Raw genomic sequence first — 24,756 nt, forward strand, 5'->3', positions numbered from 1 at the left:
CCGTTCTGCATTACTTTCTATGGGAAAGTGCGCCTTGGTTTTGGAACACTTTTGTTTTGTAACGGACTTCCGGAATGGATTAAGTTTGAGAACCAAGGTACCAGTGTATTTGAAATAGTGGTTTGCACAACCCACTGATGAAAATAACACAATTCAAAATGGCAACAATTAATTGCACATTCATTCAAAATCCAATTACTGATAACAAAATCGATAAACATGAAGCAGTGATACCAGCTTTTCAGATTCAGGTAGGAAGCCGTATTGGTCCGATGCAGTCGAAATTAAAAAAACAATAATTGTCCAGTAGCACCTTAGAGACCAACTAAGTATGTTCTGGGTATAAGCTTTCATGTGCATGCACACTTCAGATACCTGCCTGAATAATTTTTCCAGCTTTTCAGAGTCATTTACACCTACCTAGGTCATCCCGCAGGTGGGGGGCACCACCCACTTTGTGAACCACTGCTCTACTCCAATGCACAGGTAAAATTTCCAAGTTAGAAGTTTGAAACTTTGGAATTACAGAACCACCACACAATAAAATAATAATAATAATCAAGACTTTGCTAGCTAAACTTACCATGCACTTTTTTTAGCAATACCAACAGTGCCTGCTCCCCAAGAGATCGGCTTAGTACGTCCCAACCTAATGACCAGGCAACAGGCCAACAAATTGCAAGGTGAAATATATTCTATATATCATGTTGAAAAGGGGACAGCCCATCTTTATTCCCCCACCAATCCAAAAGCAGGGGTGGAGGGAGGAACTCATGACTCTTCCAGAACTACTCAGATGATAGCTGGAAACAAGCCCAGCTGCAAGCTATCATCAATTAAGAATGGGTGTGACCTTGAGAACTTCACAGGGCTATTAAGACCCAAGCAGCTGAGAATAATTTTTATGGGACACCAAATTCCTTTGGGCCCTAGATTTTCCCAAAACCAATATTTGCTTCCCCGCGCTCCCAAAAACTACTTGCAAGAAGAAAAGGCCCAATTACAAACATAACCATAAATTTACAAAAATTTGGAAGGGACAGCACATGGAAGAATCATGACCAAGCCTATTAGGAGGCGTGTAGTGCTGATAGGGGATTCCCTACTGAGGGGTACAGAAGCAGTGATCTGTGGGCCTGACAAGACGTCTTGAGAGGTGTGCTGTCTCCCCGGGGCCAAGATCCAAGATGTAACGGAACAGCTGCAAGGAATCATAAAACCCACTGACAAATACCCCTTCCTTTTGGTCCATGTGGGAACCAATGACACTGCTAGCCATAGCCTCCAGAAGATCAAAAGTGATTATGAGGCTCTGGGCAGGAAGTTGAAGCAATTAAATGCACAAATTGTCATCTCATCTGTCCTCCCAGTTGAACGATGTGGCCCAGGGAGAGAGGGTAAAATAGGAGAAGTGAACAACTGGCTTCGCAAATGGTGCAAGCAGGAACGGTTTGGATTCTTAGATCATGGGTCTGCAGTTTCTTAAAGATGTACTTCTGGCAAGTGATGGGCTGCACACCTCACAAGGGTTGGGAGGAATGTTTTTGCCAAGAATCTCAAAAACCTCATCAGGAGGGCTTTAAACTGACTTATGTGGGGGAGGGAGACAGTGGTCCTGAAGGTAGGAATCTATCAAGTGCTGAAGATGATCATCCAAATGTCAGGGACCAAATGGAGCAAACAGCACGCAAACCTAGTGATGGGAGGGGAAAATCCTTACGTTGTCCATGGCTGATGATTGTTCATCTTGCTTCTCTTCATACTTTGTTAGGGTTAGTCCTTTTTCACTTTCCGCACAGTTCTGTTTTATTTTATCAATCTGTATAGTATTCTGACACAGTTCACTTTTAAAATCCAAAAGCAATTCCAAAAGTTCATAGAATCACTTCAATCTTTTCCACTTCTTGGCAGCAAATTCCACTGTCGAACCGCTCTTACTGTCAGGAAGTTCTTCCTAATGTTTAGGTGGAATCTTCTTCTTTCTTGTAGTTTGAATGCATCGCTCCATGTCCGCTTCTCTGGAGCAGCAGAAAACAACCTTTCACCCTCCTCTATATCAGCGTTTTTCAACCGCTGTTCCGCGGCACACTAGTGTGCCGTGAGACGCTGGCTGGTGTGCCGCGACGTGCCGTGACGAGAAGGGTGATTTGTTGCCTGGTCACGTGCCGCGACGAGAAGGCGGCCGCCATTAGGGGGCGCTGACCCGCCGGAAAGGAAGCTGGCCGGGTCACGACGCGGGGCGAGCGCAGCTCTCAACAGCCACCACCACGGCCTCGGACACGAGAGGCGGCCGGCGGATGCTGCTGCTGCTCCTTGTCTCGCTCTCTCTCCTCTTGCTGGCGGCGCCCGGGGCTTGGTTGGCGCGAGGCTGCGGGCCGACAAGCAGAACAGCCTCCGGAGGGCAGCCAGTGGCGTCTACCAGGGAGTGAGCGGCCTCTTCGGCGAGGAGCATGTGCGCGCCCTGCAGAAGGTGAGGCGCCTGGCCTGGACTGAGGAGGGGCAGGCCCGTTGCTCCCGGGGGGTCGCGCGGGTTCCAACGGATATTTTTACAGGAAAATATCATCCTGACCTTCCCCCTAGGTTAAAAGCTATCAATCAAGTTTAAATTTAGCTCCCACGCAGTCCCAGATGAACAGGAGGCAGTCAGGGCAAGGAAATCTTAACGCCTGAGAATGTTTGTACTGTGTGGCAAGGAAAAAAAAATTAAAAAGAGCCACCCAGGCTTAAAGTCAATAAAGGGCATTAACAAATGGCCTATATATAAAGAGAATTACTTTATATATAGTCAATATAGGCACAAAGTTAAATTTTTAAACTTTTTTAACGGTGGTGTGCCTCGTGATTTTTTTCATGGAACAAGTGTGCCTTTGCCCAAAAAAGGTTGAAAAACACTGCTCTATATGACATCCTTTTATATATTTGAACTGGTCAGTTCCTTTTAAAAGTCAATAAAGTCAGGTGATGTTGTGTCTACTGACATCCTAGTAGTCTCCAATTTCGTGGGAACGGCACAGATTACAAGCAGGAAATGGCACAGTTCGTTTCCAAACTTCAGAAAGAGAAATTATGCCCGATCTGGTTACAAAATCCCATTTTTAATTCTTCTTCATATCTTAAAACTCATATATCCATTTATGAAAAGAGCATCTGACAAACTTCTTATTCACATATATTTTACACTCTCTTCAATGTTGACAGTTTTCAGCCTCAAAGAGATAAACAAATTCCATCCTATTGTGATGTCATAATGGCGGCTCGCTGATCCCTCCAGGGACCCGACTCCAGCTTCCAGAGGGACTTTCCCCAGACCAAATTAAAGAACCTTTACAGGGATTTTGCAAAGTTCAACCTTTCTCCCCTTTACCCTGCCATAGGGGGAAAGTTTTAAGTCCGATTTTTGGCAATTATAAACTTCCTGTCAGCTTCCCAGCTTCGGGCAAGTTAACTGCATCTCAATTCGCTCAATGGGGGAAATCGACTTCCTTTTTAACCCCCCCCCCCATTTACAATCTCCTACCTTCCCCTTGCCACACTTCCTGGGTTTTTTATGGAAGCGAACAGCTCGGGTGCTTTGGAAAACCACTTCCGCATCCCCACGGAGGTGGTGTTGTGGGCTGGCCCCGACTGAACTCTCGCGATGGGGGCTGAGAGCTCAGCCCCCTCGCGAGGTGGGGAGTTCCCGCCTCCGTCAGACCCGGCCGAGCAATAAGGTCAGCCGGGGGGCGGGGCTTCCCTTCTTTTAAACAAGCCGGAGGCGAGAATTCAGCCTCTTTGCCCTCTTGCTCCCAGCCCAGACGGATCACCCGCCCACCCTTCCTTTAGGCTAGGCCGACGCTGCTATGGACTTTGGTTGGTTGCCTGGTTGGCCAGGAGCCTGGTAGGACTTTTCCCACTTGGGCTAGCCAAGATGGTTTTTTCGCCTACCTCATAACAATTCGTCACAACTTTGGTGGCAGTTAGGTATTGGAAATTTACATAAAAGATGAAATGGGGGCAGATTACATCATCATCTGCCCAGAATTTGGAGAAGTATTCCGTTAAAGGTTTCTGGGGGCGGTAGCTTTGACCTGAGCCTGCGGAGGTCAGGGCCTTAAGGCACCCCCCAACGGTGGCCACAGGAGGGGTTCCGGTAGATGTACATCACTGGGCTCCTTGCTGATGGTTAATTTCTCCCAGACTGCAACACACAGGTTGCAGTCGGATATAGCCAGTTAGGTTCCAATGCCTAAGCCAATACCGCTCAACATCCGTAACCAATAAAGTTGTGGCCTTTTCGCCCACTTAAAATCTATTCATTGTGTCTTGTGTCTTATTTCACGGGGAGGGAGGGGCATTGCCACACAACTCGCCTTCTGTTGCTACGGGGCTGTGGGTCTTCGCTATTTGATCCCCCCCCCCCCGGTCGGGATTATTAAAAGTAGTTCTCTAGGTTCTCTGGGTCACCTACTCCAAAATTAGAAAATCCAAATAACAAAACACACACACACACAAACCAAAACACACAACAACGCCCAAATCATACAATACCCACCAAAATAAATGACAACCCCAAAAATAAAATTAAACAATAATAACTTCCGCTTCTCATGTTCTTATTTCAAAAAATTTTAATCTAAATATATAAAAATGTTCACGATGCATGCGCAGGGGCCAATGTATGGTGAAACAGGGGGGAGGGGACAACACTACCCGGGGAAAACAGAGGGAAGGGTGTCCTACTGAAACACAGGGATGAGACAGGGGGTTGGAGAGAGGAGGGGTGGGATACGTCATGGATCGGGACAGGGTTGGGGGAAATCATAGGGATGACCCACAGCAACGCGTGGCCGGGCCAGCTAGTGTCTGAATAAAAGTGAGTGTGTCTCCCTATAAAACACAAAACAAAGGCCAGGTTGTTAAATGTTACTTGAAACTGGGGTAACCTGACCCCCACAGGTCATCTGGTATTCATATTCCTAATACCTGCTCCAGATCTCTCCCACCTGCAATAAAGGTAAAGGGACCCCTGACCATTAGGTCCAGTTGTGACCGACTCTGGGATTGCGGCAATCATCTCACGTTATTGGCCGAGGGAGCCGATGAATAGCTATATCCATCTCATTCAATTCCAACTATGTCTCTATTGTGCTAAAAATAAATGATATTACGTGTGTGTTTTTTTTTAAAATGTCTATGTGAATTCTCTCAAATAACATCTTGGCCAATAAGAAATAATCTGAATTTATGCCTTTTTGTTTAAGCAAAATATAATAATAATATCATTATTATACCAAACACAGGCATTTCATTATCACCTCCTGTAAATAAACTGATGTAGTCTACCCAGAAGCTGCCAGGCCTTTTGTAACGAATGGTATGGTTTGAATGGACCTAAAACAGTTGGAAGACCACCACCACAAAATGGATGCTGCTGCTAAACTAATGGTGAACTGTGTAGATCAAAGAGGTAATGGAATGGAATGTGCACGTTCTGGCCAAGTGAACGGGACATGCAATGAAGCATAAATACTGGCTATACTACACTAGTTACAAACAATGAGTGTTGTGCATAACTCTGTGCATGCCACCTTGAGGAGGAAAAGGTAGGATATAAATGTAGTAAACCAGGCACGTCCAACAGGTAGATTGTGATCTACTGGTAGATCACAGGACGTCTGTGGTAGATCACTGGCTGCCACCAAAGAAGCTCAACAGCTTTGGCTCCCCTAAAAATATATATCAACATTTCTGCCCTGGACCCCCCCCCCCCAAAGGGGGCTTTCCTTCCTAAAAAAAAGTTCAACAACTTTAACCTGAACCCCCCAAAAGGGGGTAGATCACTGCCAGTTTTTAACTGAATAGATTGCAGTCTCTTGGGTGTTGGCCACCCCTGCAATAAAATTAAACATAATGCATGCAGTATACTGTACACAAGAACATTGCCACCTATTTACTTACGCATTATCTGAACGGATCCACAATCTGTCGAGTTTTAAACCTTTTCTATCAAACTGCATATCCACGAAAGCTAAATGAAGGTCTTAAATACGGGTGAGGTGGGGTGGAGTGGCATTAGGTTGTTGCTTTCATTTCAATTATAGATTTTGTGGTTTTATGTTTTGATTTTGTTCTGTGAACTGCCCTGAGGCCTCAGGGTATAGGGCAATAAATAAATTCAATTAATAAAAATTAAAAATATTGTCTATTTCCATTTTTTTTTGGGGGGGGGGTTATTCCTGTCTTCCTGGAGCAACCATTTTCCGCCTGGCCCCAATCTGCATACCGGTATTACACATTTAACTGTCTTATGCTAATTATTGTGAATGACAATAAAAGGTAAAGGGGCCCCTGACCATGAGGTCCAGTCGTGTCTGACTCTGGGGTTGCAGCGCTCATCTCGCTCTATAGGCCGAGGGAGCCAGCGTTTGTCCACAGACAGCTTCCGGGTCATGACAAAGCTGCTTCTGGCGAACCAGAACAGCGCACGGAAACGCCGTTTACCTTCCTGCCGGAGCGGTCCCCGTTTATCTACTTGCACTTTGATGTGCTTTCGAACTGCTAGGTGGGCAGTAGCAGGAACCGAGCAACGGGAGCTCACCCCGTTGCAGGGATTCGAACTGCCGACCTTCTGATCAGCAAGCCCTAGAGTGACTCTGTGGCTTAACCCACAGCGCCACCTGGGTTCCTATGTGAATGATAATAATTAGCGGCAAATACGAATAAAACTTGACTACATTGCATGTATTTTAAATGTTTTTGGAAGCCGCCCAGAGTGGCTGGGGAAACCCAGCCAGATGGGCGGGGTATAAATAATAAATTATTATTATTACAGTACTTACATACGCAACTGGGATCTTATGGTAAAGGGTTGGGTAATAAATAATGATAATTATTTCTATTACCACCTGAAGCATATTTTCCCTCCCTAGAAATATATTAGATTTGCATATGTGTATATACACACACATATTATTTCAAATACAGGCAGGTAGCCGTGTTGGTCTGACGCAGTCAAAATAAATTTAAAAATTGTCCAGTAGCACCTTAGAGACCAACTACCTTCTTATACAAAGCTTATACCCAGAACAAACTTAGTCTCTAAGGTGCTACTCGACAATTTTTTAATTTACCTATTATTTCATTTACCGACCAAGCTCACGGGGTGTGACGCTCGCTCTCAGCCTAGTCTACCTCACAGGCTTGTCGTGTTTATAACACGGGGAATAAAGGAGAAGAAACCATGCACGCTACCTTGGGCTCCTCGGATGAAAGAAGGCGGTATATAAATGCAGTAAAATAAAACAACCTACAGACACCGCTCCTCCCGCACTTACTCACCAGGTACAGTCTGCGCAGGCGCGGCAGGCGCTCAACGGAGGCTCCGCTCTCTCTCTCGCCTCGCCCCGCCCTATCGCGCCGCGTCTGCCGTTGGAGGCCGTTAGAACGTTCACGCCGCCATCGTTCTAAGGCGCGTGTGGCGTTCGAAGAGGGGTAAGGGAAGCGTGATAACAGCAGCCCTAGGGCAGCAACCGGATGAACTAACCGCGCAGGCGCTTTAAGCGAGCAATTATTCTCTCTGTCCAATCAGAAGCCGAGGCATCCTTCTCCTATCATCGCCTCGCTACGGTAAAAGCGTTGGCTATTTGCCGAAGTTTGTCTGCCTAGGAAGAACGTCCGCTCGGCCAATCAGGAGCGGTCGTATCCCGCCTTGCCCCGCCCTCCTCCTCCTAGCTCAAGAGCTTTTGCCAATCGGGCGAGCGCAGGCTATAAATTATCTGGAGCGGGAGATAGCTCAGAGAGAGCCCGCCTTCTTCGGAACGGTTCTGAGTCGCGGGGTTTCCTTGGCTTGTTGGCACGCGTGTAACGTGTGAACGCGTATATATTGCAGGAGTCCACAGCAGAGGGCTGGCAGTGGCCTCAATTCCCCAGGGAGTTGTTGTTTAGTCGTGTCCGACTCTTCGTGACCCCATGGACCAGAGCACGCCAGGCACTCCTGTCTTCCACTGCCTCCCGCAGTTTGGTCAAACTCATGTTCGCAGCTTCGAGAACACTGTCCAACCATCTCGTCCTCTGTCCTCCCCTTCTCCTTGTGCCCTCTTTCCCAACATCAGGGTCTTTTCCAGGGAGCCTTCTCTTCTCATGAGGTGGCCAAAGTATTGGAGCCTCAGCTTCACGATCTGTCCTTCCAGTGAGCACTCAGGGGTGATTTCCTTCAGAATGGATAGGTTTGATCTTCTTGCAGTCCATGGGACTCTCAAGAGTCTCCTCCAGCACCATAATTCAAAAGCATCAATTCTTCGGCGATCAGCCTTCTTTATGGTCCAGCTCTCACTTCCATACATCACTACTGGGAAAACCATAGCTTTAACTATACGGACCTTTGTAGGCGAGGTGATGTCTCTGCTTTTTAAGATGCTGTCTAGGTTTGTCATTGCTTTTCTCCAAAGAAGCATGCGTCTTTTAATTTCGTGGCTGCTGTAAGCATCTGCAGTGATCAAGGAGCCCAAGAAAGTAAAATCTCTCACTGCCTCCATTTCTTCCCCTTCTATTTTCCAGGAGGTGATGGGACCAGTGGCCATGATCCTGGTTTTTTTGATGTTGAGCTTCAGGCCATATTTTGCGCTCTCCTCTTTCCCTCATTAAAAGGTTTTTTAATTCCTCCTCACTTTCTGCCATCAAGGTTGTGTCATCTGCATATCTGAGGTTGTTATTTCTTCCGGCAATCTTAATCCCCAGGGGGTAGGGAGGAGCAAAGATTTATTCAAAACTTAAAAGTCACCTCAATCCTTGGGGCCAATTCAAATTTCCTTACCAGGAACGTGTGAAATGGGCCTGGAGATTAATGGGACCCAACTTGGCAAATAAAGAGCACACTCGTTTTTGCTGATAAACACACTGGCGTCTCTGCATTCCTTACTTGGTATTATTATTATTATTTTAAAAGCATGGCAACAAGTTGAGACGTTTCTTTTTAAACAACAAGGCTGTAGTCCTTTGCAAACTTAACCAGCTGTAAGTCCCACTGAACACAAGAAATAGCAGAAACATGCCCCCCCCCAAAGGACCTATTGATTTGCAGGAGGTTGATTCTAATTTAACCCTTGGGAAAATGCCAAGCCGCAATAAGTATGCGTGTATGTACAAGCTTAACTTCATCACAAATCTTTCTCAAGCTATAAGTGAAAGAACTTTTATTTATTTCTTGCATTTCTATCTCACCTTTTCCACCAAGGAGCTCAAAGTGGCTTATGTGGTTTTCGCCCTACTCATTTCATTCCCATGACAACCCTGTGAGGTAGTCAGAATAAATAACAAGATAAAAGATAAAAAAATATTTTTTAAAATAATTCCAGTGGCACCTTAAGGATCAGCTAAATATAAGCTTTCAAGGTATGAGCTTTCGTGTGTAATAATAATTATTATTCTTATTTGTACCCCGCCCATCCGGCTGGGTCTCCCCAGCCACTCTGGGCGGCTTCCAGCCAGGATTAAAATACAATAAAATGTCACAGATTAAAAACTTCCTTAAACAGGGAATGATGACTCTTGATGACTGTTATGGCAGTTGGTTCCACAGGGAAGGGCAAGGGATTTTTTAAAGGGGTAGATGACCAAAATTAGTTTCAGTATGTATAATGGGACATGAATCCAATATCTCTATTCAGACCAGGTCTCTCCATAGTTTTTAGTTTGGTAATGAGTTGTAATTCAGCAACTTCTCTTTCAAGCTTATTTCTAAAATTCTTTTGCAATAGGACAGCCACTCTAAGGTCTTGTATAGAATGTCCTGGGAGAATGAAGTGTTCTCCTATTGGTTTCTCTGTTTTATTATTCCTGATGTCAGATTTATGCCCATTTATGCTTTGGCGGGTGACGCTGTGGTCTAAACGACTGAGCCTAGGGCTTGCCGTTCGGAAGGTCGGCAGTTCGAATCCCCACGACGGGGGGAACTCCCGTTGCTCTGTCCCAGCTCCTGCCCACCTAACAGTTCGAAAGCACATCAAAAGTCGTTTCCGGGATGCTATTTGCCGGACGTGCGGGAAGACGGGTCACATCGCCAGGGTCTGTAGATCGGCAGAGTCAGGAGTGACAGGATCACCTAGACTGGAGCATCGCAGACTGCCCACTGCAACTCGTTTTCTAAAGGACTGCCAATACGTAACAGAGATCAACAGGAGGGCCGTGCAGTTCCCTATTTTTGTTGGAGAAATGCTGTAGGGTATGCAGTGACGATCATAGCTGAGAGAGGGATTCGAACCCTGGTCCCTCCCAGGTTTTAGTCTGACACTCTTTAAGCACTACACCACCACTGGCTCTCTTTCATGAAAACAAAACTTTTTAAATGGAGCTGCAGATTTCCATGCCCCTTTTAGTGCTTGTCCCGACATCTTAATTACGCCTCTTGACATTTCCAACAAAGCGACCTGCTTTCTCATACACATTCCATTTAGCATAATAATCTGTTGCAACCTTCTGCCCCCTTTTTTTGCAACCCTCGGATTCTAAATTAACTTCTCAGCCATCGCAACAACTCACTATATATGTTCGGTTTTCTGCTTTTCCTTCCTCCCCATTTTCTGCCTGCTTTTCTGTTACCTGATCATTCCAATATACTGCCTCTAAAAAGAATTAATGAAGTAAATAAGTAGGAGTTGAAATCTACAGCACCAACCCTACCATATGTGTGTTTTACTCAGAAGTGAATCCCACTTCCTGCTAACTCTTAGATAAGTCTACACAGGATTTTGACCTGAAACTTTCAGTTTATAACCTGCTGTTCTAAAAAAAAGCAAGCAATTTATCTACTTGGTTCACAGAGAATAAAAAACAAGACCAGAGATGTACAATTTAAAAGCCAGTATTTGTTAACCTTTGCTTTTTAAGAACTTCTCACAGCAGGGGCATAGAAACAGAACTTCATCCCCTAAACGAGTGGCAAATGCTTGCTGATTTTTAGAAAAAAAAATATTAAAACGCTTTTACCTGTCTCCAAGCAAAGGTATAGGTCATTGAAGAAGCAATTTCAGACTGAGTCAGAATTCCTGAAAGGAACCACAATTTATGATCTATGACTTATGATTTTGCTATTTATATCCCTCTCCAGGTTTTGCTGCTGCCTTTCTCTGTTGTGTAAATATAAGAAGCTGATCTTGGATTCTAGCTCGTACAAACCACAGCAGGCTTCTATGTTACAGTGAATTTTTAAAGCACAGCCTGACATGGAAATCCAATGTGTATCTACTCAGAAGTCAGCCCTACTGAGTCCAATGTTGCTACTGACACTGTTCCATCCACTGGCATTCCTGCATACTTAGGCTTGCTTGCCAAAAGGAGTTTTCTATCTGGGCCGCTTTTCCATCTTTGTTTCTCTCTTAAGCTTATGTTACAGCAATTACGTTACTCAGGTTGCCATATTTCACAAAGTGAAAATCCGGACACAGAAGCTTTGCAAAATCTCAAAAGGTTTTTGAGCTTTTTTTAAAGGAAACTCACCAAAATCTACTCTTCCAACATGGACTGCCGTACGTCCGGATTTCCCCGGACATTCCAAGCTATTTCCGCCCGGCACTGTTTCCGACTGCCAAATCCCAACTATGTCTGGGAAATTCTGGATGTATGGCATCCAGAATGTATGTTACACTCCAAATGATGTCTGCCCAGTTCCAGATAGCACCAGGATGGCTTTCAGCAACAACTCCTGGATTCACTTATTTATATTTAAATACCGAAATAAATAAATATCAGTAGCCACAACTGTTGCATCCAATATCGTGAGGCAATATACAGTGGTACCTCCGTTTACAAACACAATTGGTTCCGGAAGTCTGTACTTAACCTGAAGTGTACTTAAACTTCCCCATTGAAAGTAATGGAATGTCAGGAGTATGGGCAGGAGTCAGGCTCTGGGGCCTGTAGTGCTTTGCAGGACTGGGGCCTGCCTCAGCTTGTGCTGGAGGAGCAAGGAGTGGTCACTCAGGTGAGGCCTCAGCTTGTGCTGGAGAGGCAAGGAGTGGTCACCCAGGTGGGGCCACTTGATACCTCACTGCACCTGGTGGCAGGAGCTGGGAGGGATAAAAGCTCAGCATTTCCCTTCAGCTCTTTGCCACAGCAATGCTATCCCTGCCTGGTTGCCTCTGGCCCCTTGCTCCTTGGACCCTTGCCTTGCTGACGCCTTGATCCTCGATCCTTGGACCCTTGCCTTGCCGACGCCTTGCTCCTCGAACTCTTGCCTTGCCAACGCCTTGATCCTCGACCCTTGCCTTGCCGACGCCTCGACCCTTGGACCTTCGCCTTGCCAACGCCTTGCTCCTTGACTCCCAGACCTTCGCCTCTGCCTTGCTCCTTGACCCTGCGACTGCCTGCTGCTGGACCCTCAGCCCTGCACCTGTTCCTGCTTCTACACCACCATCTTGCCTCTGGTCCTGACGTCCTCAGCCAGGGCTTTCACCACCCGCCGACCAGACCGTGACATGGAAAGTGGATTAATCCATTCCAGACAGTCTGTGGAGTACTTCAACTGAAGCGTACTTAACCTGAAACATACTTTCCCATTGAAAGTAATGGAAAGTGGATTAATCTGTTCCAGACGGGGTCCGCGGAGTATTCAACCTGAAGCGTACTTAACCCGAAGTATGAGTGTAATTGCTTCTGGAAGTCCGTACATAACCTGAAGCGTACTTAACCTGAAGCGACCTTTCCCACTGAAAGTAATGGAAAGTGGATTAATCCGTTCCAGACGGGTCCGCGGAGTACTTAAACTGAAAATACTCAAACCGAGGCGTACTTAAACCGAGGTATGACTGTACTGTGGGAAATTCAGCTTCACATTAACCTGCATGCTTCGCTCTAGTCAATGCATGATGAGGTTAAGACCTATGGCTCCATTTCTGGTCTGCCCATGCCCCATAGCTTCCTGCTGAACTCCTGTAACTTTTCCATCTCGCTTCCAGGCCAAGGGAGCCGGTGTTTGTCCACAGACAGCTTTCCGAGTCATGTGGCCAGCATGACGAAACTGCACTGAAATGCCGCTTACCTTCCAGCCACAGCCGTATACCTATTTATCTACTTGCACTGGCGTGCTTTCGAACTGCTAGGTTGGCAGGAACTGGGGCAGAGCAACGGGAGCTCACCCTGTCGCGGGGATTCGAACTGCCGACCTTCCGATCAACAAGTCCAAGAGGCTCAGTCGTTTCGACCACAGCGCCACTCACATCCCTTTGTGTACTATATCTATATTGCGGAACAAACTTGCAGAAAATCACCAATCTGGAGGGGTCCCCAGTTGCTAGGGTTCACAAGTGGGGAAGGTTCTGCTTTACCTGTACCTTTTTCTGCTGTACTGAAGTCCTCCTGTCGGCTTCATATGGTGCTCTGGTGGTCCGAGCTGAGAACAGGATTCTGGACTAGGTGGGGTCTTTGGTCTTCTTATTTTCTTATTCCTTTAACCACATGCATGCAAAGTGTTCTGCACTGAGAAAGGACGGTTTAAATGCTTACGGCAATGATGGTGACGATCTTTTTATGCAGAAGAGAAAGAGCTCCGTCGCTATGCACCAACCGTCTCGGTGAAGTCAGCCAGCTTAACCTCCCTTAAAGGATGCTGTCGCACCAGCTAATTTTGTCTCTTGTCCCCCTGCCCTCCAAATTACTGCTTAATGTTCCGTAGTGCATCCATAACTACTTTTCTCTGCTTAAGCTTAAACGAACAAGGATCCAACTGGCCATAAATGTTGTGTTTCCTTGTCTTTATAAACAGGAGGAAAATAGCTAGTAGGCATAAGAAGAGATTGTTTGGCAAAGTAGCACTGCTTTTGCAGTGTGTGGAGGGCTGGGTTTCTATCCACTCATCTCCAATCCAACTACTGTAAGTCATTGCAGACAATGACCAAAAAGGAGAACTGGCTCTTTATGTGACACTGTTGCTAAGTGTATGTCCCTTGCCTTAAATAAAAACTCCAGCATCTGACTCCAGCTCCGACAATGGCACAGGCTTACCGATAAGTCATGTGCTGAAAACAAGAACTTGCAGATGCTGCATTTATTGTTGTTGCAAAAGATTTCTATAGGATGTGGTTAGTGGGCAGATGCTTTTAGTGGTTAGCTAAGGAGGTGTCGTGTTAACAGATATGCTATAGGAAAAATTCTCTTGTTTACTTGCATGTATAAAAGGGTCTGCAACAATCCAATTCGGGGTGCAGCTCTGAACAAGCTTTCCTGTTTTGCTTGGCAAGCTGTTACTATTCTGCTGCCGTAGAAACAAAATCTGAATCGGTCTGTTTGAAGTGCTTCCTGGGTGTGTCTTGCCATTGCTGGCACGAAGTGACTTGGCCATGCCTGAACCTCGGGTGGGCTTTTGCCCACATCAATTACAATGACCAGCAGGGGATCTCCAGGGGTTTTTGGATCGGAGTCCCTCCCAGCCCTACCTGGAGATGCCAGAGATTGAATATTGGACCTTCTGAATGCAAAGCAACTGGTCTGCCAGTGAACTGCAGCCCTTCTCCAGCGGAGACATGACCCTTTCACGTAGGTGCAGTGGCTGAAAATTTGCAAAAGAGGAACTTGGAATAAAAGAAGGAAAATGAGTCGAACGAGTGGTGTGGCAATTGTAGGGACTCCTGTGAGGTTACTGGGAAATGGGGAAGTGGGTGGCGCTGTGGTCTAAACTACTGACCTCTTGGGCTTGCCAATCGGAAGGTTGGCGGTTCGAATCCCTGTCACGGGGTGAGCTTCCGTTGCTCTGTCCCAGCTCCTGCCAACCGTGCAGTTCGAAAGCATGCCAGTCCAAGTAGATAAATAGGCACTGCTGTGGCAGGAAGGTAAATGGACTTTTTGTGCACTCTGGTTTCCATCACGGTGTTCCGTTGCGCCAGAAGTGGTTTAGTCCTGCTGGCCACATGACCCAGAAAGCTGTCTGTGGACAAATGCCAGCTCCCTCAACCTGAAAGAGAGATGAGCACCACAACCCCATAGTCGCCTTTGACTGGACTTAACCATCATGGGGTCCTTTACCTTTACCTTTTACCTTTACTGGTGCCTCTCTGTGGCAGTAGATAAGAAGATTAAATGAAAGCAATGGCTTTCCAGTTAGAATCTTTAATAATCACAGTGAGAGAACCATGGGCATAGGCAGGGGGCAGGGGGGGGCAATTCCCCCCCTAGAAGCAAAAGGCTGAGGGGCGCAGCGTGGTGTCCCCAGGCTCCCGCTCCCGGCGCAAAGCTCCAGAAGCGCGCGGGGAGCGTAAGCGGAGGAGCGTGAGCGCGGGGAGCGTAAGCAGAGGAGGCAGCCACAGGCTCGCGTTCCCCGCGCACCTCTGGAGCTTTGCGCCGGTAGCGTGAGCCTGGGACCGCCTCCTCGGAAGAGCTGGGAGGCGCAGGCCACCTAGCCCCACCCACATTCCCACTGTGGCCCCTCCCCTCCCGCCCCTTGGCCCCGCCCTTGCCCCCTAATTTTGTTCCTGGGTACACCCCTGGAGAGAATAAAGAACACATCTCTGAGAAATGGCGGTGCTCCCAATTAAGGGACACTCCCCCCTCTATCCCTATTAATCTACGTCACTTCTACCTCTAGTAATCTGAGCTTGTACCCTCTGTTCTTTCTGTTCTGACACTTTCTGAGCTCTCCGTGACTTTGGAGAAGGGGTGGGTGTGGATGCTACCCAGAGACTGTGAATCTGTTAACTCTCTTTCTCTTCTAGTGTTTCTTCTGCTAGCAGTTCCCCATCCAGTATTTCCCAGATTCTGCCTTCTGAACTGTGCTCCTCTGCAAACCACTGTTCCAAATCTGTGCTGTCCTCCTGCTCCTGGGAAGATTCTGGATCAGGGGGAGGGGATGACTCCCACCATCCTTCCTCAGTACATCCCTCCTCAGCACGGTGCCTGACAACTGGGAAGTGTGGGTGGAGGGCACCTCAGGATGGATGCTCAGGATGAATGCTCAGTGAGCAGATCGCCTTGAAGCAACAGAGAAATACTACTGTAGGAATCGAAGAAGAGGACCTTGAAAGCTAATTCCCTCAAGCACCAAGTCATTGTGAGGCACATTGGCGCAGGTTTCCTGCTGCACAGGGGCCAGGAGGTCACGAGGGATCTCTGGCCAATTGGGACTCACAAGCAGGAGATGATGGTGCCCTCATGGCAGGAAGTAAGGAAAGAGATTTCCTGCAAAATGTCAGTTTAGACTTAATCCAATGACCAGTGGTGGGGATACTTGTGGAATTATGCCTTATTGTTACTGTACAGAGCTAATTAATGCTGAGCAAAGTTGTCTCCTTGGTTAGAGGTTCTGGGAACTAATACTTGCACAATCTATTATGTGTATCATTTGTTTGTGGGGGATTTTCCTGCAGAGCAGTTACTGAAGACACCTCCAGACTGCCCACTTATTCAGCATTCATCCTCATTTGCTTGTGCAAAGCTTATTCAGCGGTTATATGATGTCTTCATTGAGCGTTTATTCTGATTTGTTGTATGACAACAAGCATTTGTCCACACTCATCCTAATCTGTTTGTGGGCTGTTGACAAGTCTGCTTGCTAATCAGCTGTTCTGCTCTGGATTTCTTGCTCTGCGTTTCTCCTGCTTATGTCAAAAATTTGTATATCTTCACCATGTAAATATTATTCTATCATCGCATCTTCCGGCGGCAAAATCCATATAGCTGTTTAGCACTGTGAGAAGAAGTCTTCCTTTTTGCCTGTCCTGAATGACTAAAAAATTCCATCAGAGAAGTCAATTATAAGATTTGGGATGGGTGAATCCGTCCATTCTGTTTCTTCTCATTTTCTCCTTTTCCCAATCTTAAGTTGAGCTCTCCACAATAGCTTGCCATTAACTACAGGGGTTGCCTTATGTCTGGATTTTCCTACGCCAGTAGTAGCGCCCGGGGGAAATTTTTGGGAAATCACAAAAATGTCTAGTAGGATAAGTGACCGACATTTTCTAACATTGAGTTGGATTTGAGGTGCTGCAGAGGGGTTATTTTGTACTTGTTGGTGCAGCACTTTGGTTTTTTTGGATGCTGAGTGATAGGCCAAGCTTTTCGTAAGCTTCTGCGAAGATATTTAGGATGGTTTGGAGGTAATCCCCTGAGTGTGCGCACTAGGGTGATTACTTTTTCATTTTTTCTCAATAATTATTTCCTGTAGCACAAATGGATGAACTTTTGCCTATTAATGACTAAAATGAGGTATATTCCATTGAAATATTTAAAAAGGTTACGCACAAACAGTTTTTAATTTTGTTGTATGCCGTTTTACCAATTCATAAAATTGTATTAACAATTCTATATATATTTCGTATCAAATTTGGACACAACACCACATTCCACAATGGGGAGTGTTCTTAGCAACATAGGGTATACAAATGTCACACCTGTGCAAGGTAAAAGCCCCTTTTTGGGACCTCAAAACTCAGCCAGCAGACCCTGCCGGGCATGCTGGGAAAAGAACCTACAGGAGAGGTAGCAAAACATTGTCCTCTAGCGGCGTCTATACTGTAACTGCAGCTAAAAAAAAGCTTCATTGTGTGTTTGATGACCCTATATAATTTTGTATATATGTGACTCTAAAGCTTGGGTTCAGTTTTATATCTGCTTACAGTGACTTCAAAAATGGTCAAAAAACTGATAAATAATTTTTTTTAAATCATTTTGTGCGTGAGGTTTTCTTTAAAATCAAATCTCTTTGAAAGTAATATTTTATCTAATCTTTAATGAAAGCTCATCAAATTATGATACAGGGAAATGAGGTTGTAAAAATGTCATCACCCTAGTGCGCACACTACGTTGTCATCAGCATACTGAAGCTCTATGATGCAAATTACAGTAACCTTACTACCCTGTTTCTCTGAAAATAAGATGTAGCCATAAAATAAGCCGTAGCAGGATTTTTAAGCATTCAAGGAATATAAGCCATACCCTGAAAATAAGACATAGTAATAGGCACAGCAGCAATGCTGGCCGCGGCAGGAGAAGGAGTTAAAAAATAAGACATCCCTTGAAAATAAGCCATAGTGTGTTTTTCTGAGGAAAAATAAATATAAGGCAGTGTCTTATTTTCGGAGAAACACGGGTATTTCTTCAAAGAAGAACAGCATGCTGAATCAGTCCAGTGGCCCATTGTCAGGAGTATGGGCAGGAGTCAGGCTCTGGGGCCTGTAGTGCTTTGCAGGACTGGGGCCTGCCTCAGCTTGTGCTGGAGAAGCAAGGAATGGCCACTCAGGTGAAGACCTCAGCTTGTGCTGGAGAGGCAAGGAGTGGTCACTCAGGTGAGGCCACTTGATACCTCACTGCACCTGGTGGCAGGAGCTGGGAGGGATCAAAGCTCAGCATTTCCCTTCAGCTCTTTGCCACAGCAATGTGATCCCTGCCTTGTTGCATCTGGCCTCCTGTTCTTTGATCCTTCACCTTGCTCCTCGACCCTTGGACCCTTGCCTTGCCGACGCCTTGATCCTCGACCCTTGGACCCTAGCCTTGCCGATGCCTTGCTCCTTGACTCCCAGACCTTTGCCTCTGCCTTGCTCCTTGACCCTGCGACTGCCTGCTGCTGGACCCACAGCCCTGCACCTGTTCCTGCTTCTACACCTCCATCTTGCCTCTGGTCCTGACGTCCCCAGCTAGGGCTTCAACCGCCCGCCGACCGGACCATGACACCCATATAGTCTAACACCTTGTTCTCACAGTGACCAGCCAGATGCCCCAGGGAATCCCACAAGTGGGATCTAAGCACAAGAGCCCTCTCTCCCATCCAGTGGCCTCCACAGCACCACCATCACAGCTAGTAGCCACGGATTGCCTTCTGCTCCATGAATTTGTCTATCCCCCACCCCCTTAAATTGAGCATTTGAACTCCAGAACCTTAGAAGGTCGATCAGGGTCTTATTGCAAGAAGACATCCTTTCCGCACAGGGACGCGGGTGGCGCTGTGGTCTAAACCACTTAGCCTCTTGGGCTTGATAAGGAAGGTCGGCGGCTCAAATCCCCGCGACGGCGTGAGCTCTCGTTGTTTGGTCCCAGCTCCTGCCAACCTAGCAGTTCGAAAGCACGCCAGTGCAAGTAGATAAATAGGTTACCGCACTGCTCTGGTTCACCAGAAGCGGCTTAGTCATGCTGGCCACATGACCCGGAAAAACTGCCTGCAGACAAACGTTGGCTCCCTCGGCAAGTAAAGCGAGATGAGCGCCACAACCCCAGAGTTGTTCGCGACTGGACTTAACTGTCAGGGGTCCTTTACCTTTACCTACCCCACAGGATATTGGAGGCCACTAAGCTGCAAAGTCAATGACAAACCTAGACAGCATCTTAAAAAGCAGAGACATCACCTTGCCTACAAAGGTCCATATAGTTAAAGCTATGGTTTTCCCAGTAGTGATGTATGGAAGTGAGAGTTGGACCATAAATTAGGGTGATCACCAAAGAATTGATGCTTTTGAATTATGGTGCTGGAGGAGACTCTTGAGAGTCCCATAGACTGCAAGAAGATCAAACCTATCCATTCTGAAGGAAATCAGCCCTGAGTGCTCACTGGAAGGACAGATCCTGAAGCTGAGGCTCCAAGACTTTGGCCACCTCATGAGAAGAGAAGACTCCCTGGAAAAGACCCTGATGTTGGGAAAGATGGAGGGCACAAGGAGAAGGGGAAGACAGAGGACGAGATGGTTGGACAGTGTTCTTGAAGGTACCAACATGAGTCTGACCAAACTGTGGGAGGCAGTGGAAGACAGGAGTGCCTGGTGTCCTCTGGTCCATGGGGTCACGAAGAGTTCGCCATGACTAAACAACAAAGCTGCAAAGAGAAGACTCCCTGGAAAAGACCCTGATGTTGGGAAAGATTGAGCGCACTAGGAGAAGGGGACGACAGAGGACGAGATGGTTGGACAGTGTTCTCAAAGCTATGAACATGAGTTTGACCAAACTGCGGGAGGCAGTGGAAGACAGGAGTGCCTGGCATGCTCTGGTCCATGGGGTCATGAAGAGTCGGACACGACTAAACAACATTTGCAGTTCTTTCAAACTTCCTTTGGTTTTCTTTGTCCTTGGGAAACACAGCATTATTCTGCTTTGGCCTCCTATAATACCAATCCATTCACACCCACATGTCCTTGGGCTTTGTTATGATAAGTACCAAATTACCACTTCTAAACAGAAAGAGATAATGCCTATGTTTCCGGGAGTTCTGCTAACTACATTTTTTTGTCTATCAAAGTGATGCAGTCTATGTTCTCGGCAATTCAGCCAGGTTCAACAAAGGTCTTCCTTAACAGACTCACCTGCAGCAAAGGGCTTTATTTCTTTCTTTTGCAAAATGTATATTTATAAGCCTAATAATAATACTTAGGATACTTTATAAATTTCCAGTTGATACCGAATAGTCTTAAGCGGACATGTTAATATGTTTATGCTTCCATGAAATTACAAATGTATTGATGCTTTGCATTGAAAGGGTCTGTTAGAATCGTCTTGTGTATGTTTTCAGTTAGGTATTTTGTTAAATTGGAAATATTAATGTTTTTATATAAAAATATTTTATTAATAAATGAAATAAACCAATGATAAAAGAGCACAAAGAATTGCTGTTACAGCACATTGAAAGCAGCATAAAGTTGGACATTATCATTGAACTTTTGTTCCAAAATATGTACATAAAATACGCATTTTTCTATAAACCTGTTAGAGTAGTTTAAATATATTCTTTTGTAATCAGTTAGCTTAATCATAGTTACCATGGACCAAATTTTCTCATTCCATTCAGATATAGTTGGAGATATCCACCCTACCATTTCCCCCTTTTTAGCTATTATAAGCTTAGCATCAGCTATAAGGTCAAACACTATTTGTTGGCCATTTTCTGGAATAACATTTTCTGGATAACCAAGCAGAAATATTTTAGAAATATTCCAAGGGTAAATGGTGTCCTAACATATCAGAGATATTAGTCTGAACAGATTTCTGGAATATTTCTATTTTAGAAAAAATTCCCCCCAAAATATGTATTCAATCTGCTTTATTTAATCCACATTGCAACATTTATCTGATCCTAACATATATTAAATTCAGTTTAGTAAAGATAAAGGTACCCCCGACCATTAGGTCCAGTTGTGACCGACTCGGGGGCTGCGGCGCTCATCTCGCGTCATTGGCCGAGGGAGCCGGTGTACAGCTTTCAGATCATGTGGCTAGCATGACTAAGCTGCTTCTGATGAACCAGTGCAGCACACGGAAACGCTGTTTACCTTCCCGCTGTTGCGGTACCTATTTATCTACTTGCACTTTGACGTGCTTTTGAACTGCTAGGTTGGCAGGAGGTGGGACTGAGCAACGGGAGCTCACCCTGTCGCAGGGATTCGAACTGCCGATCTTCTGATCAGCAAGCCCTAGGCTCAGTGGTTTAACCCACAGCGCCACCCGCACTTTGGGTTTATAGGGCTTTCAGTTTATAGGGTGTTAAATACCATTGATGGAGGGTTTAAAAATGGTTCTCCTGTTGAAATTACATTACTGTATAGTCGAAGTTGCCTCAAATTCAGTTCCATTAATTCACAACCAGTAAATATGAATTTTGGATCTTGTAGCGTTGTTGTTGTTGCTGCTTCTTTTTGCTGGTTTAACCTAGGACAGAATTGCTGGTGTTGACTGGACCTGCTTATATGATTTTGGCATATTATTTTCCTGTTTATTTATTTTATGCCTTTGCTCTTCACCCTGGGATCGATCATGTTTATTTATTTTTTTAAAAGTTAAAATGAACTTTATTGAATTATACATTAAAAAATACACTCACAGTCACGGCAAAGAAAAAACACAAATATCCAAAACATAACTTAGAACAAAATTTCAGACAAAACAAAAAAATAAACAAAAATTGAAAAACAGACTTTTCATGAACATAATCATAATTATAACCAATCATAATCATAACCATAAATCATAATCATAAATTAATTCATAAATTATAATTATAAATTAAATCATAAAAAACATGAACATAATCATAAATTGAATCATAAAAAACTCTTCAGGGATCGATCATGTTTAGTGAAGAGCAAGTCTAGTAATGCTGCATGTGTGTGTATGAATATTTTAAAATAAAATAAAATAAAATAAAAAGACCAGGGATATAATGTAAGCTGCACAGGGGTGGGTGGGGGTGGGAAATGCCACTGTCTCCACCTTGTTCTTAGGTAAAGGTAAAGGGACCCCTGACCGTTAGGTCCAGTTGCGGACGACTCTGGGGTTGCGGCGCTCATTTCGCTTTACTGGCCGAGGGAACCGGCATACAGTTTCCGGGTCATGTGGCCAGCATGACTAAGCTGCTTCTGGCGAACCAGAGCAGCGTACGGAAATGCCGTCAGCAGTACATATTTATCTACTTGCACTTTGATGTGCTTTCGAACTGCTAGGTTGGCAGGAGCAGGGACCGAGCAACGGGAGCTCACCCTGTCGCGGGGATTCGAACCGCCAATCTTCTGATCGGCAAGCCCTAGGTTAGGTTCTGTGATTTAGACCACAGCGCCACCCGCGTCCTTGTTCTTAGATTCCTGCAAATTCTGCACCCATCTACATGGCAGCCACAATCAACTTAATTGGCCACCATTTCCCCGGGGCAAAGACTGGTTAGGGTTGGTGTGTGCTTTGTTGTAAGTCAACCAACCTATTTGGGCTCATTTCTCTCTAATTAAAAAGCAGGAGAAGGCGGCCTCTCTTTGACCCAGCCTGGTAAGCTGACATTGCCTAGAGTCATAGGCAATGTCAGCAGGCAGGAGGTTTTGAGGCTGCACTCGGAAAAATGTGACGGCTGCTTGGGCAACGTTAAATCACTCCCTCCTCCAGCTCATTGGTTCTTAAAAGGGCGCAAACACATCAAACCCTTTCTTTCTTTGTCTCTCTTTATTTTGGACAATGGTCTCAGGATTAAATACAACTACTGCCAACTCAGGATCCGTCTTACGAGTGATGATTTAAAAAAAGCCAGTGGGATCACAAATCTATCGATCTACCTCTATCTCTATCTCTAAAGAAAAGAAATTAGGCTGCAATTGCACGCATACTTGCTACGGGAGCAAACCCAATTGAACAGAGCAGCGGTGAAGGAAGAGCCGAATAGAATTTATTCTGAACCACCAAATTGAGTAGAAAATAACCAAGTTTGCAGATGTACCTAGGCTTGAAAAAAAGGGAAACATTCCCTCTGCAGTAATTTGCAGTTCACCAAGAGGTAAAGCTGACCCAGGGTGGAAACCAGGGCCGTCTTAAGCATATCCGGCACCGTGGTGCAAAGCTCCCTCCGGCACCTCCTCCCCCATTTCCCAGAGTTTTTTTTAGGGAGGACGGGGCTGCCGGCAGGGCTGGAGGAGGCTGGCGGTGGCTAGAAGGCGGCTCCTCCAGTGGGGAAGAGGTGGAGGCTGGACATGGTGCCTCCCGGCTCAGCTGGCTGCTTTGTGCCGCAGTGGCCATGGAAGACGGAGGCTCCGGGCGTGGCGGTGCTTCAGTGTGGCATGGTGGAGGTGGGTGAGGGCGGCGAGCTGATGCCAGTAGGCACCGCGTCCAGCCTCCACCTCTTCCCATGCGCCCTCCAGTACTTGGCGCCCTGGCATCCCGCACAACTAGCCTCTATGGGTAGGACGCCCCTGTTGGAAGCATGTAGAACTGTGAGTGAGCCATTCTTAGGAAGCCTAGCTGACCTGACCTGAGCAGCTATAGGAAGTTGGCAAGCTATCAAAGGGGAAGGATGAAAGGTTTCTTTAAAGAGAAATCCTTGCATGTTAACATGCTTGCATGTTAGCGTAGCTAGAGATGCTTGCATGGTAAGCATAACCCACCGGGAAGCTGGCCAATTGTTATCTTTGGCAAAAGATCTAAGGGAAGGATGGAAAGCCATGTAAGAAACTGGCACTACATGCTTGCCTGCTGTAATGAGCCATCTTGAACTGTTGCTCATCTGGTATCATAAGAGAGATGGATCTAAGTGCTCTTGTATCATGTGTGCACACCTTTCGAAATGTGTAAAATCCCGGACTTAGCTGCATACTTTGCCTCAGTCCTTCTGAACTGGGCATCATAACTGCAGTTATGAAATAAAGGTGATTTTCCTTGAACTCTGTCTGTTGTTTATCAGAATACCCTTACTTCATTGCCACATTGAATACATACATAGGATGCAGGTGGCGCTGTGGTCTAAACCACTGAGCCTCTTGGGCTTCCTAATAGGAAAGTTGGCAGTTCGATTCCCTGTGACGGAATGAGCTCCTGTTGCTCTGTCCCAGCTCCTGCCAACCTAGTACTGTTCAAAAGCACGTCAGTGCAAGTAGATAAATAGGTACTGCTGTGGCGGGAAGGTAAACTGCACTTCCGTGTGCTCTGGTTTCCGTCATGGTGTTCCGTTGCGCCAGAAGTGGTATGCTGGCCAAATGACCTGGAAAGCTGTCTGTGGACAAAACGCTGACTCCCTCGGCCTGAAAGCGAGATGAGTGCCACAAACCCATAGTCGCCTTTGACTGGACTTATCTACCACAGCACTATGATACCGCTTTGAACACTCATGGATTTCTCCTGAAGAATTCTGGGAGCTGTAGTTTGTTAAAGGCACTGAGAGTTGTTAGAATGCGGCTACCCCCCCCCCCCCGAGCTACAATTCCCAGGATTTCCTAGGGAGAGGGGTTGATTATTAAGCAACTCTGGAATTGTGACTCTCTGCGGGGAAAATGGGGTTTCCTAACAACTCTCAACACTCTGCGGCGTGCCCACCCTCCAGCTCCCCGTCATGCCCTCTGGCAAGGCCAA

General features: G+C 46.0%; 1 protein-coding gene across 5 annotated transcripts in view; it reads right to left on the bottom strand.

Moving 5' to 3' along the window:
- Positions 1 to 13,467, bottom strand: part of ATF7IP2 (activating transcription factor 7 interacting protein 2) — a 33,839-nt gene extending 20,372 nt beyond the window's left edge. For 2 of the 5 annotated variants that reach the window (XM_060282787.1, XM_060282788.1), the window contains exon 1: positions 7,318 to 7,986. The gene's annotated coding sequence lies outside the window, so the exon portion shown is untranslated. Of the gene's footprint in view, positions 1 to 7,317; positions 7,990 to 10,962; positions 13,171 to 13,304 lie in introns of those variants that run through there. The other 3 variants (XM_060282789.1, XM_060282790.1, XM_060282791.1) reach the window with 3 other exon arrangements.
- Positions 13,468 to 24,756: the final 11,289 nt, after the last annotated feature.

Source organism: Zootoca vivipara, chromosome 14 (assembly GCF_963506605.1).
Source record: "Zootoca vivipara chromosome 14, rZooViv1.1, whole genome shotgun sequence".
NCBI lineage: Eukaryota > Metazoa > Chordata > Lepidosauria > Squamata > Lacertidae > Zootoca > Zootoca vivipara.